The sequence below is a fragment of the Lissotriton vulgaris genome, chromosome 7, assembly GCF_964263255.1.
Source record: "Lissotriton vulgaris chromosome 7, aLisVul1.2, whole genome shotgun sequence".
Lineage (NCBI taxonomy): Eukaryota > Metazoa > Chordata > Amphibia > Caudata > Salamandridae > Lissotriton > Lissotriton vulgaris.
Window position 1 is genome coordinate 1,166,403,931 of NC_141695.1, and position 16,476 is coordinate 1,166,420,406.

A 16,476-nucleotide genomic window follows, 5' to 3' on the forward strand; every position below is an offset into this window, starting at 1 on the left:
CTTAAATATTCACAGTGATTTCTATTGCAGGCTGGAACCTAGTACCACTATAAATCCATGACCATATTCCCCACAGTGCCAACGAGGATATCATTCTGTGCCTGCCTGGCTATAGGAACAAACATCTGCAGTGATCACATTAAACGACTGAGATTTCATAGCATAAAGGAATGCATTTCCCACAGATTACATTAACTTACATTTATTTTTCATTTAAGGTATGTGAGCTATAGTATATAAGCATTCACCCAAATATGAAAGGCAAGCAAAGTTGTTACAAAATATTTTGTTCTTTGTTTTCTCTGACACCACCCCAACCTCACTGACCACTAACAATGATACTGCTGGCTTGTGGTCTGGCATGATTTTCAGCCTTGAAGAACTTCCAGACACTGCGTGTTGGATTCAGTGGGCATTCAGTGAAGTAGTGTGGCTCACTGGTTAGAGGCGGCAGACCCGAGAGCAGAGGACGGCCCGGGACCAGGGTTCGATTCCCGACGCGGCAGGTTTCTGGACCAGGGTCAGCGGACTCGATAATTCTCTCGCCTCGGTGCCCACTCTGATCAGCGATCACACTCGGCAACTCTGGGCACTAGCTTGTCTCATCTTCACTAACGGCCCCACCAGACCGCCGGGGATGCCTGGTCTCACCCTGGAGATTCCCATTAAGGGACCATCTCTCAGGGAAGCCAGGAAGGGTTTCGCAGCGGTCGAAGCGCGGAGGTACCCCTTCGGGAGTGATTCCAGCGCTATATAAGCACATAATTAATTAATTAATTAATATTGCGGTTCTATTGCTGTCATTTCCAAGAATAATAGAAGTTTCCCATGCCTAAAGCCTTATAAGTACTTTGGCTTGGACTTCAAAGGATCATATCTTCCTGTTTCAGACAGAGATTGCAGCCAGAGTGATACTCTTGTGGCATCCTGGGCACCAAGATTGAGTGCGGTGGCATTTCTGGCACCAAATCAGGTGCTGAGAGACGTTTTTGTATTTTCATTGTTATAGTTGTAGAAATTGTAATTGTAATTGTAATTGTAATTGTAACGGTATTTATAGAGCGCGATTGCTGCCCGCGGGCGTCCAAGCGCTGAGCTGACCAGAAGTGACGGAGAAGGTGCTATGGTACAGTGGGTTTGTCAAACAACCATGTTTTTAAGTTTTTGCGGAATGAAAGAAGGTTTGAGTTGGACCGGAGTGAGAGGGGAAGGTCGTTCCAGAGCCTAGCGGTGTTCAGCGAGAACATTCTTCCCCCTGCTCTGGCTCGCTTGACTCTGGGAATGACGGCAAGGAAGGCCTCTTTTGATCGTAGGTTCCTGTTGGGATGATAGGGGGTGACAAGATTCCTGTTGATCGCTGGGCTTGTGTTCCAGAAAGTGCGGTGCGCCAGGCACAATGCTTTGAAGGCTATCCTCTGCCTCACTGGCAACCAGTGGAGAATTTTTAGAGCAGGTTTAGCAGACTGAGTGCGCGGGATTTCTAGCAAGGAACGAGCTGCACAGTTTTGGACAATCTGTAGTTTCCGAAGTGTAAACTCAGGTGCCCCCATGTATAGGGCATTGTTCGAGTCCAGGCGAGACTGGATTAGCCCTTGGACCGCAATCTTTTTGGCTTCTAGCGGCAGCAGCGGAAGAACCTTCCTCAAGGTTCTTAGAAGGCCGAAGCATGTGGCCGATAGTTTTGCGGCCTGGGTGGAGAAGTTCAGTTTGTTATCCAACCACACTCCCAGGCTCTTCACGCTTTCCTTTGGGGTCGGGGGGGGACCCAGTGCATTGGGCCACAGGGAGGTGAATGGGACTGGAGAGGGTGGGCCTAGGAGCATGAGCTCCGTCTTATCACCATTTAATTTAAGGGAGGAGTTGGTCATCCAACCCTTTATGTCCTCTAGGCAGTGGAGCAGATCGGCTGGGGAGCATTTGCTGTTCTCGGTGGCCAGCGAGACCACCAGCTGGGTGTCGTCGGCGTATGACACGATTTTGATGCCATGCGGTTCGACGACACTTGCCAGCGGCCTCATGTAGATGTTAAACAGCACAGGGCTAAGGGAGGAGCCCTGTGGTACTCCGCAGCTCAGGGGTTTGCTGGAGGATACTGTTACACCGTCGAAGATCTGGAATGACCTCTCAGACAGAAAGGATTCAAGCCACCTTAAAGCGTCACCTGAAACTCCGATGTTATGGAGACGGTCCAGCAGGGTGGAATAGCTGACCGTATCGAATGCGGCACTTAGATCAAGGAGGATCACTGCCACTGATCCTCCCTGGTCCAGAATCCGTCTAGTATCTTCGGTGACTGCTAATAAGGCGGTTTCTGTCCCGTGTAGTGGTCTAAAACCTGTCTGGGATGTGTGTAACAGCGAGTGATCCTCCAGGAACTGCACCAACTGTGCATTTATGTGCTTCTCTAGCACCTTGCTCGTTCAAGGAAGGAGTGAGATGGGACGGTAATTTGACAGGTCGTTAGGGTCTAGGCTAGGTTTCTTTAGCAGTGCCCGTACCATGGCCTGCTTCCAAGCTGTAGGGACAGAGCATGCAGAGATGGACGAGTTCAAGAGATCCAAGATTACAGGCAAGGTGGCTTTGCTTGCCTGCATCAAGGTGTCTGGCGGGGCTGGGTCACGGGGAGATCCTGACTTGACCGCACGGGCCACTTTGCTTAAGGTGTCGAGGTCGAGGGGGAGAAAGTGCTCGAGCGACGGCTGGCCTGGGCGGAGAAGTGGTCTGAGGAGAGGTGGTTTGAACACTTCCAGGGGCGTGGCTACAGGTGGGAAGGTGGAATAGATTTTTGAAACTTTATTGTGGAAAAAATCTGCAAGCTCGTTGCATTGCTCCTGGGATTTGATGGGGGGGGGGGAGCTGTGGTGGCGCTAGAGCATTGTTTTATGATTTGGAAGATTTCCTTAGGTTTAGACTTCGCTTCCATTATTTTCTCAGAAAAGTAGGTAGTCTGGGCTGCTCTGATCCCTTCTTTATATACCTTGATGGCTTCTTTATAAGAGGTCTTCTTTTCTGGGAGGAAGTCTAGGCGCCAGGCTCTCTCTCTTTGTCTGCAGGTGCGTTTAAGCTGTTTTAGAGAGTCTGAAAACCATGGGGCAGATTTATGAAGTCTCTTGGAGGAGGATTTACGCATCGGTAGAGTGGAGTCTAATGTGTGGGTGATCCAGTCTCTATAGGTGTCATTTCCCACATTAGGATCCGGACAGGGTGAGGGACGAGTGGAATCCAGTTGGTGCAGCCAGGATTCCAACGGGAGTTTTGACCAGTTCCTCCTGATGGTCACTTGGGGAGGTGCTTGGGGATTTTTATGAGTGGCCCACGAGAAAGGGACCAGAAAGTGGTCTGACCACGGAAGGGGGATGGGTTGATCAACAGTTAGGTCCAGGCAGTTACTGAAAATGGGGTCTAGCAAGTTGCCTTTTTCATGGGTCGGAGCCGCCACCAGCTGGGTGAGTTGGAGGGCCTCCAGGTCTTCTAGTAAATCCTGTGCGATGTGATCAGCAGGGGAATTAAAATGAAGATTGAGGTCCCCCAAAATCGTGTGGTTGGCTGAGGTGAGGGTTCTTTCCGCAATGATTTCTGGCAGGGACCTATGGAACAGTTTTACAGGTTCCGGGGGGCGATAAATCAGGGTCCCTGAGAAGGAGTTGTTTGCATCGAACTCTAAGCGGAAAGCTGCGCTTTCACACTCAGGGATATTGTCTGCCGAGAAGCGGCAATGGTACTGGTTTTTCAGAATGATCGCCAGACCTCCGCCTCTGCCGACCGGTCTGTCCACTCTAAGAATGTGATAGCCTACGGGTATTGCTCGCACCACGTCTGGATCGGAGTGGGCAGTGAGCCATGTTTCTGTCAGGAAGATTGCGTCAGGTTTTTTCTCCTCGAGCAATATGGCAATCTCCGTATGGTGTTTCGGTAGAGAGCGGCAGTTTAGTGCAAACATATGGAATACTTGAGCCTTGACCGACGGAGTTTTGCGGAAGAGGTGCTTGCATCCCTGACATGAGCCGGGTAGTTCGGTGGGGGCATATATACGAGGGCATTGGGAAGTACAATACCTACCTATTTTGTGTAGGGCCGCCGAGCTATAGGTCCTGCTATGGGCGAGGAAGGGGCCAGGGGTTGTGGCCCTGGGTCCCGGCTGGTCGCGGACGGGCGCAGACGGGCTTGCCTTAGGCGCGCCTTCGGCGCGCAAACGGCGCTCCCGCTGCGCTCGTCCGCTGCGCTTCCTGTAGATGCACATTTGTAGGGCGATGGGGCGTGGCCTCTAGTGGGCGTGTCCGGCGAGCGCGCCTGCTCTAATGGCGGCCGCTTTGTTGTTCTAAGTAGCGCTACAGCGTATGCACCGCTGAGTGCTTCAGGGGGTAATTGGCAAATCAATTTTTGTTTAAAAGCACAGATTTAACAAGTGACACCACACAAAGGTTTAAAACTTGGATTAGCCAAGTGTTCTTCGTTCGAGTACCTCCAGCTCCCGGCTTCCGCCTCAGGACTGGGTCAGCTGATCGGTCGTTGCGCTGTGGAGCAGCGTTTATATAGTCAAGGGGCGTGGCCTCTAGTGGGCGTGTCCGGCGAGCGCGCCTGCTCTAATGGCGGCCGCTTTGTTGTTCTAAGTAGCGCTACAGCGTATGCACCGCTGAGTGCTTCAGGGGGTAATTGGCAAATCAATTTTTGTTTAAAAGCACAGATTTAACAAGTGACACCACACAAAGGTTTAAAACTTGGATTAGCCAAGTGTTCTTCGTTCGAGTACCTCCAGCTCCCGGCTTCCGCCTCAGGACTGGGTCAGCTGATCGGTCGTTGCGCTGTGGAGCAGCGTTTATATAGTCAAGGGGGCGTGGCCTCTAGTGGGCGTGTCCGGCGAGCGCGCCTGCTCTAATGGCGGCCGCTTTGTTGTTCTAAGTAGCGCTACAGCGTATGCACCGCTGAGTGCTTCAGGGGGTAATTGGCAAATCAATTTTTGTTTAAAAGCACAGATTTAACAAGTGACACCACACAAAGGTTTAAAACTTGGATTAGCCAAGTGTTCTTCGTTCGAGTACCTCCAGCTCCCGGCTTCCGCCTCAGGACTGGGTCAGCTGATCGGTCGTTGCGCTGTGGAGCAGCGTTTATATAGTCAAGGGGGCGTGGCCTCTAGTGGGCGTGTCCGGCGAGCGCGCCTGCTCTAATGGCGGCCGCTTTGTTGTTCTAAGTAGCGCTACAGCGTATGCACCGCTGAGTGCTCAGGGGGTAATTGGCAAATCAATTTTTGTTTAAAAGCACAGATTTAACAAGTGACACCACACAAAGGTTTAAAACTTGGATTAGCCAAGTGTTCTTCGTTCGAGTACCTCCAGCTCCCGGCTTCCGCCTCAGGACTGGGTCAGCTGAAATAGAGCCACAAAACTGTGAACCATGAGAATTTATATTATTACCTGAATATCTTTAGTGTATTGCGTTTAAAAAGTGTAATTCCTCTAAACTTTACACTTATACCCCCATTACGAGATAAGGGTTAAATTCTGATCCCTGTGCAACACTTGTTTCCTTTAGCCCCAGGCGGAATTATAATTCTGCTCGCGGAATCGGCAGAATTTGGTAACTCATGTTACAAGCATAACGCAGAGTTCCTGCCAAATTACGCCAATCGGTGCATGACAGAATTATTCTGCTGTTCGAGTCTCACGATGGTCACGGGAAAAACATGAGGCTCCACAATGAACTCTTAAAAGCGTGCTACAGGACCAATTAAAAAAGGTGTGGCAAAGGTTTGCCAGTGTGAATGAAGAAGCATATGAGTTAGTTCAGAGATTAATCCTTCGCTTGGCTGTTTATACAAGGCTGCAAAGAGGGATTATGTCCTCCAAATGGCACATCTATGCCACAATATTGAATCCATAGTACAAACAAATACTGTCCACTTTCATTCCCTTTTCAGAAGAGGATGTTTCAGAATACAAGACTTGGATTGTTGACCAATCGAGAGAGCTGGAAGAAGAATGGCTAGAAGTGAGAGGCTCTTGCAGAAATTCTGGTGTGCAGCCTTCAGATACCAGAGAGGGTAGTGCTGTTGTCTCACAGCAGCCAACACCAGTAACATCAGCAATAATACCAGCAACAGTTGATTCAGACCCAACCTTTGCGTGTTAAGGCAGAGATAAAGACATCAGAGGTCGAGCTGGTGGCAGCACCAATGGCCATTTAGAGAATGGTTGAAGAATATCTAGATGACCCAAAAGAGGCCTACCTGGATCAAAATCCATTGCTATGGGAAGATTTGTCAATGGCCAGAGTTCAGCAGACTGGCAATAAAGTGTCTGGCTTGTCCGGTAGCCAGTGAGCATGTGTTTAATGCAGCTGGAGCAGTTGTCATAGTCAGAAGGACCAGTCTCTCACCTCAAAATGTGGAGACATTGACCATAATTAAAACGAACCAACACTTCATATAACAAGATTAACCTGTCCCTGAAACAGCACAGGAGGAGGATGAGGGTGATTGTTCAGACTCAATTGTGTTAACTGATGAACATCTGGGTGAGCCCCCTAAATTTGAGGATGAACTATACTTCTCTGACCGAGTAGGCCACGATAGAACTTTCATTGTCAAACTGCTTTGCAAAAAAAAGGATATAGAAGCACATTTTTATATTTTGTGTCTGACCTATGCAGCCTCACATTTATGCACATTTATGCACATGTATGGACTGAAGTGGAGTTGACCAGTGTTCAGAGAAGAAGACTTCCCATTCACTTAAGACATGAAGACACTGCCTCCCGTCCCAATCCTTCATACAATAGACAAATGTGTATCACCATGCTTGTTGGAACAGGTAACTAACTATTGCACATTAATGAGTGACATATTGAGTGAGTAATGATGATTCATGTGTTGGCAGTGAGGGTGTTCAACTAATGGAAAGAGGTGTGTTGATTTGGTAAATGGTGAGTAGTGTTTAGGGGTGGACGGAACTCGTGGTGTTGCACTTCGTGGAATTCCGTGGAGTTACATAAAAACTCCGCGCAATCCCATGGAGTTCCGATCACCACACAAATCTATCACTCTTCATTTTAGGGTCACAGAAATTAAGATAAATTATGTAAACTAGGGTCATAGCTGAGTCAATCAAGTATGAATATTTTCAATTGGAGAACGGGTAACTGTTCTGACCTGAGATTGGCTTGGGCGCTTTTTTTTACGCGAATTGGGTGGGGAACACTGGCTGTTCCTAGAATTGAGGTACCATGGTCATTTAATAAGCATAAAGCACGGTATTAGCTGCTGCACGCCCAGCTTCCCTGGTGGACGGGTTCTTATGACAGTAAGTAGGAGCTTGTGATAGGTGTGCTAAATGCTGATTTCCTCTGTGATTGACCTGTCTTGAGTAACTGAGGCACTCCTTAAGACATTAGCCTACTGGAAAGTGCTCTAACCACGCTAAACTCAGCGTCACTCTATTCCGGCTAACCCATTGGCAACCTGTGTGGAAAAGTATCTGCCCAAAGCAAAATGTTTCACTTTTATAGTACTAGCATATTCTGGAATTTTCTCTTTTTGAGCAAATGGATACTTGTGTTTGTCACTCAGCACTGCACATGCAGGACTGACGTCTTCGCGAGGGTAGCAAGCGCTATATTGATAAAGCGCACTACAGTACTGTACAGACCCTTATTTAGCAGTGGACCACCTCCTCCTGGAGACCCATAACTCAGCCAAGACAAAGGCAGTAGCACACCGAGACGAGCGCTGGGTTCACCAGAACATCGTGAATGAAAGATGTATCACAGGTATTGCGATACTTCCTCCTCCTTGCAACAATACAATACAGATTGGCCTTCCTCTGCTTTTCCAACGCAAGCACATTGTGCTCCCCTGAGTTGGGAAACAGATCTATATACGTGCCTGCATCCCCTTTTAAAATTCTGCCAGGGGTTTGGGGTCCCCAGTGCCAAAATCGGGCCAGGGACAAGGGCTGTGTGTCAGCTGCTGCCTGGTGAGTATGATGTCAGTACTGCAGCATGCATACATCACCACACTCGCCCCCAGACCAAACCTCTGTTCGGGCTTGTGGCCAGCATGCGGGGAAAGTAACACTGCACCCAGAAAATGAGAAAGGCCACCTCCGCCTCGCTGAAAATGGGAAAGGGACACACCCAGTCTGCCTCCGTTGCCCACAGAGGGTGCAGTGGTGCTGCCTGCTTCTGCTGCCATGATGGGGAGGGAGGATTGGTGAGAATGGGAGTTGGGAGAGGAATCAGACAGGAAGGAGTCTGACTGGGATGGGAAGGACAAGTCAGGAAAGTAAAAACAAAGTCCAAAAAAGTCACAAAAACGCAAACCAAAATGTTAAATAAACCAGGGGAAAGTGAAACAGGAACACAAGCAAGTAAACAAAAGTTGGGTTGGACACTGGGAGATCAAATGGGGTGGATTTAGCTGGATTCAGTGGAGAAGGAAGCCAGTAGAGAGAGAAACAGGAGCAGGGAAAACAAAATGGCTGCTCCCTTCCGCACTGCATGGTGCAGTTCGTGCTGATTGTTCAGCGTAGAATGCGCTACTGATGTAGAAAAAGTAGTGCGAATGGCAAGACGAGCATTTTAAGTAACTGTGGAATACCACTGAGTGAAACTCTGCGATTTCCATCCTGGCCTAGTTTCTTTTAGTGACTCCAATTTTTAAACACCCATTAATGTTGTAGCAGTGTGCTAGGGCAGGTTATATGGTTGTGAGTTGAAATATTAATTACTAATAAGTTGAGTAAGGCTCTAGGTCAATAAGGTTTACATAGGAAGTTCTAGGTTGTTGCGCGCTTATGTCTTATTTTCATATGTGGTTAGAAATGAGTTGCAGGGGTGAGCGGTTCTTTGTGTTGTTTATCAGTGTTGTTGTGTAACTGGGTTCTGCCTGTTGTACATTAATCTTATGGTAGAACATATGCATTGTTTAGGTTCTCAGACACTGTGCGGTAGGGGATAAAAGCTATCTCATTGATACTTTTTCATGGGTTACCTGAAAACCTGGAGTATGGGCTACAATGTTTTTGGTAGAATTTGTTAGGTAAGGTACTACGACTACAATCACTTACACGTTTTCTTGTCTATATATCACACATGCAGCTCCAGAGATAGTTTAATGATACCTGCTCAGAGCATGTAATACCTAACCTCAGACAGTGACACTCTGCACCCAGCTCTATCATGAATCTATCAGGTTTTACAATTTAAACAGCAAAGACAGCAGGAGAAACCACCTGGTATATTAATACTAGGGACTGGAGATCCAAACAGAAACAGGACCAACATTATTTTCATTGTCAAGGCCACATGTCACCCAAAATCCATTGGTAACAAGGCATGGGTTGTTTTCTTTTGAACTGCCGCCATTTTAGGATCTAAAACCAAGAGGTGCATTGGCTAGGAGTCTAGTGCACACACTGGCTGGAAAACTATCAGAAGGTTCAGCAGCCATATTTGTTCTGAAAATTTAGTATATGTGGGTAGTCTACTCTTTCACTTATTGCAGCCACTGAAAGACACTCACTGACCTAAAGGAGTACTACATGCATGATCGTCCACCGCATATCAGGAAGCAGGGCAGGAGACTCCGCTTACCATTTACTATGGGTTGAGCAAGGAAAGCAATACTTCATACTCAGGGAAAAAAGGCTGTTGGTCATCACAGAGAATCAGCAATGCCAGGACTGAGGCTGCGCGCACGGAGAATGTGCAATACAGCAGCAGTTCGGCAATGAATAACAATTCCTAGCAGGCCATGCAATTTGGAGAGATGGCAGCCATCTTGGATATCTGGGTATAACTTCCCTTGTGGCCCATATTATCTTCGCTAGCCAATTGTAATACAAGGTTGCTGCAGGAAGGACCTCACTACTCAGATGTCAGATTAATTTACCACGACCTGTTGCTTCCTGTGAATTTATATTGATGGGCATTGGAAATTAACAGAAGCAGTAAGAAAGTTGTAACGTTGAGGAATGTTCTAGAACATTTATAGGAAACTCTAAGAAAAGTTGCATTTCACTGTGATGGAACAGGAAGGAATGTTAGACTGGACTATGTTGCACATATTTATATGATTGTGAGCCTTAGTTTTATCCTTCGAGAATGCACACACAGCTTGCCAAGATTGGGGAACAACATATTAACATTATTGTTTCCCTTGCAGTTCAACCGAAGCCAAGTAGAAATTGTAACTCATTTTCGACAACAAAGTGCATAGTGACGGAGCTTGACGTCATAGGTAAAAGACATACTGTATATGTATATTAAGGCACTCATTCTGTGTCTCTTTATATTTCAGAAATTGCAGTTTGAACATGAAAATACAGAGAATTGATACACTGAGGTATTGCTATGGTATGTTACTCTCTATTACAATTAACAATATAACCTTCTAATTAACGCAAGGCGCTTTCAATCAATCAATCATTTGTAAAGCGCACTACATACCGGCGAGGGTCTCAAGGTGCTGGGGTGGGGGGGAGGGGGGAGGGGGCGCTACTGATCGAACAGCCAGGTCTTGAGTATCCTCCTGAAGGTCAGAAGGTCTTGAGTCTGTTGTAGGCTCAGTGGGAGGGTGTTCCATGTCTTAGCAACGAGGTGGGAGAAGAATCTCCCAACGGTCATTGCTCTTCAGATGCGCGGATCGGTGGCGAGTGAGAGGTCGGCGGAGCGGAGCTGGCGGTTGGAGGAGTAGAAGAAGAGCCGTCTGTTGAGTTAGGCTGGGCCGGTCTTGTGGAGTGCCTTGTGTGCGTGGGTGAGGAGCTTGAAGGATATCCTTTTGTTGACAGGGAGCCAGTGCAGGTTTCTCAGGTGTGGGTGATGTGGCCGTGGCATGGCACGTCGAGGATCAGTCGTGCCGAGGCTTTTTGGATGCATGGTAGTCGTTTGATGAGCTTGGTTGGGGCTCCCACGTAGAGGGCGTTTCCGTAGTCGAGTCTGCTGCTGATGAGGGCCTGGGTGACTGTCTTTCTTGTATCTGTCGGGATCCAACTGTAGATCTTGTGGAGCATGCAGAGGGTGTTGAAGCAGGAGGAGGAGACCGCGTTGACTTGCTTGGTCATTGGGAGCGTTGAGTCGAGGATGATTCCCAGGTTGCGTGAGTAGTCAGTGGGTGTCGGGCTGCCCCCAGTGCCCGCGGCCACCAGGAGTCATCCCAGGCTGAAGGGTTGGAACCGAGGATGAGGACCTCCGTCTTGTCTGTGTTCAACTTCAGACGGCTGGTCTTCATCCAGTCAGCGACAGCCTTCATTCCTTCGTGGAGGTTGGCTTTGGCGGTGATGGGGTCCTTGGTGAGGGAGAGGATCAGCTGAGCATCATTGGCGTAAGAGATTATGTTGAGGTCGCGCTGTCGGGCTACGTGTGCGAGCGGGGCCATGTAAATGTTGAACAGCATCGGGCTGAGGGAGGATACCTGGGGTACGCCGCAGAAGATCTCGGAGGCTTTGGAACGTAATGGGGGGAGGCGGACGCTCTGGGTTCTTCCGGAGAGGAAGGAGGTGGTCCAATCCAGAGCCTTGTCTCGGATCCCTGCTGCGTGGAAGCATGCGCGTAGTGTGCGGTGGCAAAGGATGTTGAACGCGGCAGAGAGGTCTCGGAGGATGAGTGCTGCAGTCTCGCCGTTGTCCAGCAGGGTCCTGGTGTCGTTGGTGACGGCGATGAGGGCAGTCTCTGTGCTGTGGTTGCTGCAGAACCCTGGCTGGGAAGGGTTCAGGATTCTGGTTTCTTCGATTTATCAGGTTACCTGTCTGTTGACAGTTTTCTCGATGACCTTGGCCGGGAGGTGGAGCAGAGAGATGGGCCAGAAGTTCTTGAGGTCTCTTGGGTCTTCCTTAGGTTTTTTGCGTAGGGTGTTGATCTCAACGTGTTTCCAGAGCTCTGGGAAGGTTGCCGTCTCGAGGGAGAGATTGATGACGTTGCGCAGGTGGGGTGCAATGGAGCTGCTTGCTCTGTTGAAGACGTGGTGCGGGAATGGGTCTGACGGAGAGCCGGAGTGGATTTTGCGCATGGTCTTGATGGTGTCATCAATTCGCACGCTGGGCCAGGTTAGCAGGGGGTCATGGTCAATGGTGTGCGGATGGTCTGTTGTGTTGCTGTCTGTTGGGGCTGTCTGGGTGTTGAATCTGTTGTGGATGTCTGCTATCTTGCTGTGGAAGAAGGTGGTGAGGGAGTCGCACAGGGCTTGCGACGGCATGATGTCGTTGGTGTTGGAGCTGGGGTTGGAGAGTTCCTTCACGATGTTGAAGAGCTCCTTGCTATTGTGTGCATTGTTGTTGAGGCGGTCTTTGAAGGAGGTCCTCTTGGCCGCCCTGATGAGGTCGTGGTGGTTGCGGATGGCGTCCTTGTGTGCTGCGTAGCTGTCCGGAGTTTGTTCACTACACCATTTCTTCTCTAGTTTCTGGCAGGCTTGCTTGGAGGCTAGGAGTTCTGGGGTGAATCAGTTGGCCCTCTTGCTGGTGTCTTTGTGGGGGGGTTTCTTCAGCGGGGTGAGCGTGTTGGCGCAGTCCTCAATCCAGCATCTGAGGCTGTGGGCAGCGTCATTGGTGTTGGAGGGTTCGGTGGGTGGGCTGAGAGCGAGCTTTGCGTGTAGTTGGTCTTCGGTGATTTTGCTCCAGCAGCGGCGGGGGGGCTGTTGGGTGCGGTGGTGTGTGGTGGGTTACTGGAAGACGAAGTGGATGCAGCAATGGTCGGTCCAGAGGAGTTTGGTGGTGTGGCTGACGGAGACGTGCAGGCTTGCGGAGAAGACGGGGTCGAGCGTGTGGCCGGCGGAGTGGGTGGGCGTTGTGACGAGTTGCTTCAGTCCGAAATTGGCGAGGTTATCGATCAGGGTTGTGGAGTTGTTGTCGTTATTGTTCTCAAGGTGAAAGTTTAGGTCTCCGAGGAGGATGTAGTCAGTGGAGGTCAGGGCGTGCGTGCTGATCGAGTCGGCGATGGAGTCGCTGAACTGAGGGCAGCGCCTGGGGGTTCGGTAGACGAGGGTGCCTCTGAGGGTGGAGTTAGGGTCTGTGTGGATCTAGAAATGCATGTGTTCGTTGGTGCTGAGCGAGTCGTCAGTGCTAGTCACGACCCGGATGCTGTTCTTGTGGACAATGGCGATTCCTCCTCCGACTCCGTTGGTGCGGTCTCTGTGGGTGATCTTGTAGCCATCTGGGATGGCTATTGCGATGTCGGGTGCAGAGGAGTCGTTAAACCAGGTCTCTGTCAGGAAGTCGACGTCCGGGGATGTTGTGTGTCGAGCAGGTCCCAGTGCTTGACGGCATGCTTGCGTGCGGAGCGGGTGTTCAGTAGTATGCATCGGAGGTGGTTGGGGTCTTTCTTGGCGGGTGGTTCGTCGGCTCTGAGGCTGGTGTAGCTGCAGTTCCAGCAGGTGCAGGGGGCCGTGTTTGCGTTTCGGGGCGGGCTTGAAGCAGGTGTGGCTCCGTCCGGAGTTGGGAGCGTGCAAAGTGCTGGCGTTGTAGTGGCAGCGGTCGTTGAGGGGGTGCGGGGGCCAGGGGTTCTGGCTCTGGGCGTGGTCCAGGCACAGACGGGCTTGCCTTAGGTGCGCCTTTGGCGCGCCAGCGGGGCAGGCCACGCAGAAGCTGGCATATATGGGGAGGTGGGAGGGAGGAGCAGTTGGGAGGCGGGAGGCAGGGGCAGCGAATGGGCAGTTTGCAGTCAGGGGGGCAGGGCTGCAGGGGACGCAGAGGCAAGGGCGGTGAGGGACAACGAAGGAAACAGAAGGAAAAAGGGGCACAGAAACGAGGAAAAACCCGAGTGTCACAGAGGGCTGAAGGGCACAAAAAATGAGTGGAACAAAGGGCAGAAGGGCACAAAAAACGGGTGGAACAGAAGGCAGAAGGGCACAAAAACAAGGGCAAAACTAGTGGCACAGAGGGCAGAAGGGCACAAAAATGAGTGGAACAGAGGGCAGAGGGTACAAAAAACAAGTGGCACAGTGGGCAGAAGGGCACAAAAAACGAGTGGAACAGAGGGCAGAATGGCACAAAAAAAGAGTGGAACAAAAGGCAAAAGAGGCACAAAAATGAGGGGAAAACGAGTGGCACAGAGGGCAGAAGGGCATAAAAAACGAGTTGACAGAGGGCAGAAGGGCACAAAAAATGAGTGGAACAGAGGGCAGGAGGGCACAAAAAACGAGTGGAACAGAAGGCAAAAGAGGCACAAAAACAAGTGGAAAACGAGTGGCACATAGGGCAGAAGGGCACAAAAAAACGAGTGGAACAGAGGGCACAAAAACGAGTGGAACAGAAGGCAGAAGGGCACAAAAAACAAGGGGAAAACGAGTGGCACAGAGGACAGAAGGGCACAAAAAACGAGTGGAACAGAGGGCAGAAGGGCACAAAAACGAGTGAAACAGAAAGCAAAAGGGACACAAAAGGGAAAAACGAGTGGCACAGAGGGCAGAAGGGCACAGAAAACCGAGTAGAGCAGAGGACAGAAGGACACAAAAAATTAGTGGAACAGAAGGCAGAAGGGCACCAAACGAAGGAAAAACGAGTGGCACAGAGGGCAGAAGGTCACAAAAAACAAATGGAACAGAGGGCAGAAGGGCACAAAAACAAGTGGAACAAAAGGCAAAAGAGGCACAAAAACGATGGAAAAACGAGTGGCACAGAAGGCAAAAGGGGCACAAAAACTAGGGACAAAACAAGTGGCACAGAAGGCAAAAAGGGCACAGAAATACCGGAGAAACGAGTGGGACAGAGGCAAAATACAGAATATAGAAACACAGGGGCAGCTGAGAACAGAAGGCAGAACAGGCATAGAGGCACGGGGGCAGCGAGGGGAACAGAAGGGAAAACCGGGCAGGGACACGGGGGCAGCGAGGGGTACAGAAGGAAAGACCGAGCAGAGAGAGCACAGGGACAGCGAGAGGAACAGAGGGAAGAAAAGGGGGCAGGGACCACGTACAAGCAGCGGGGGAACAGAGAACAGCAGTCACAGACACAACAATGAAAATACAAGCAATACACTGAAAGCAATAAAGCGGAGGATGAATATACCTACCTACGGCCTACCACTGGCCACCAGGGATTAGGCGCAAGTGGTAGCCTGCGGGTGGAGGAGGACCTCGAACGTCCTCAGCAGCGGCAGCGGCAGCTGGGGCAGGGGGAGCGACCTATCTGGTTTGCTATGTCTATAGATTTATCAAAACGTTAGTGCTGGCTGTTGTAATATGGAGAAATGGATTAATAAATACCTCATCAAGAAAATTTGCAAAGAAAGTTTCACTTCATACCAGGGCAAGAAATATGCCCAGTTAAGGCCTAGGAACATTCTTATTCTTTAGTCATTCAAACAAAGCTCCCACCCAATCAGATGGGTTCAAACCTAGCACCCAATATGCCAAGGATACCAGAAACTGAAAGGAAAGGAGATGTCACGCGACGCAGTACTTTCAAGTCTTGTGAGTGTTCGATTAGCAGCAGCAATATCGGGAAAGGAGTATTCAAGCAGGAAAGTCGGCTTTTGAGAGCCCTTCCAAATTTCTTAGTGGACTTTTTGTAAGGACCATTCATTTCAGGTGCTACATGCCATTATATTGAAATTTTGTTCTCTGAATTTTGGATTTTGGCAGGATTTGCTATTTTCTTGTCAAGCCAAGTGTGGCATTTTTGGGAATTGCATGAAATAGCTGATAAAGAGGTGTCTTTAATTAAGGTATGAACAACTTTAAACTTTCCTGAGCACTAAAAGATGTTGAGAAAGAGAACAAACTAGCAAAAGAAGGGTTGGAGCAAAGTGCCTGCACCTGTCGTAGTCAGTGACTCCTGAGTGATGTGATGGTGCTTGAGAAACCTAGGAACACAACCCTATAAGTTCCTTTCAAGGACAAAAGTCCTAAACAAAACAACATACACTGTGGAATCAGCACCAATCAACAAAGTACTTCTTGATAATTGCAAATAATGTCCTTTGAAGCAATAAAAAAAATCTGTATCAAATGAACAGGACCGAGCTTGGCAAACGTATGTTTTCAATCCTTTATTTTGTTTTCACGGTAGACAAATGATCCAATTCACAATGGATTTTCTTTTTCTCTTTTCTAGCCAACGCGTTTCGTCTCATTTACTGAGACTTCTTCAGGGCTGTCATATCCTATAAGTATTCAGGAATGACTCGGAAGCGGCATGGTGACCTGCTAGAAGAACAGCGTGGATTCGAAGTGACGCTGTTCATTTGATACGGATGTTTTTTATTGCTTCAAAGGACATTATTTGCAATTATCAAGAAGTACTTTGTTGATGGGTGCTGATTCCACAGTGTATGATGTTGAGAAAGAGAGGCTGGGTAGCTTATATTAATGTCCTTGTTTTTTCCACACCAGTTTTGGTGGGTATTTCAACTTAGAAAAGGAACACAAACCAACCAACGTCCACCAGAAGATATTTCACACCATCGTTCTCTTTCTTCCCATCCCACTTCCCCCAGTTGGTATTGTTCAGTTCATCCTAAAACTTAGTGGACTATGTATGCTAGGAGGAGCAA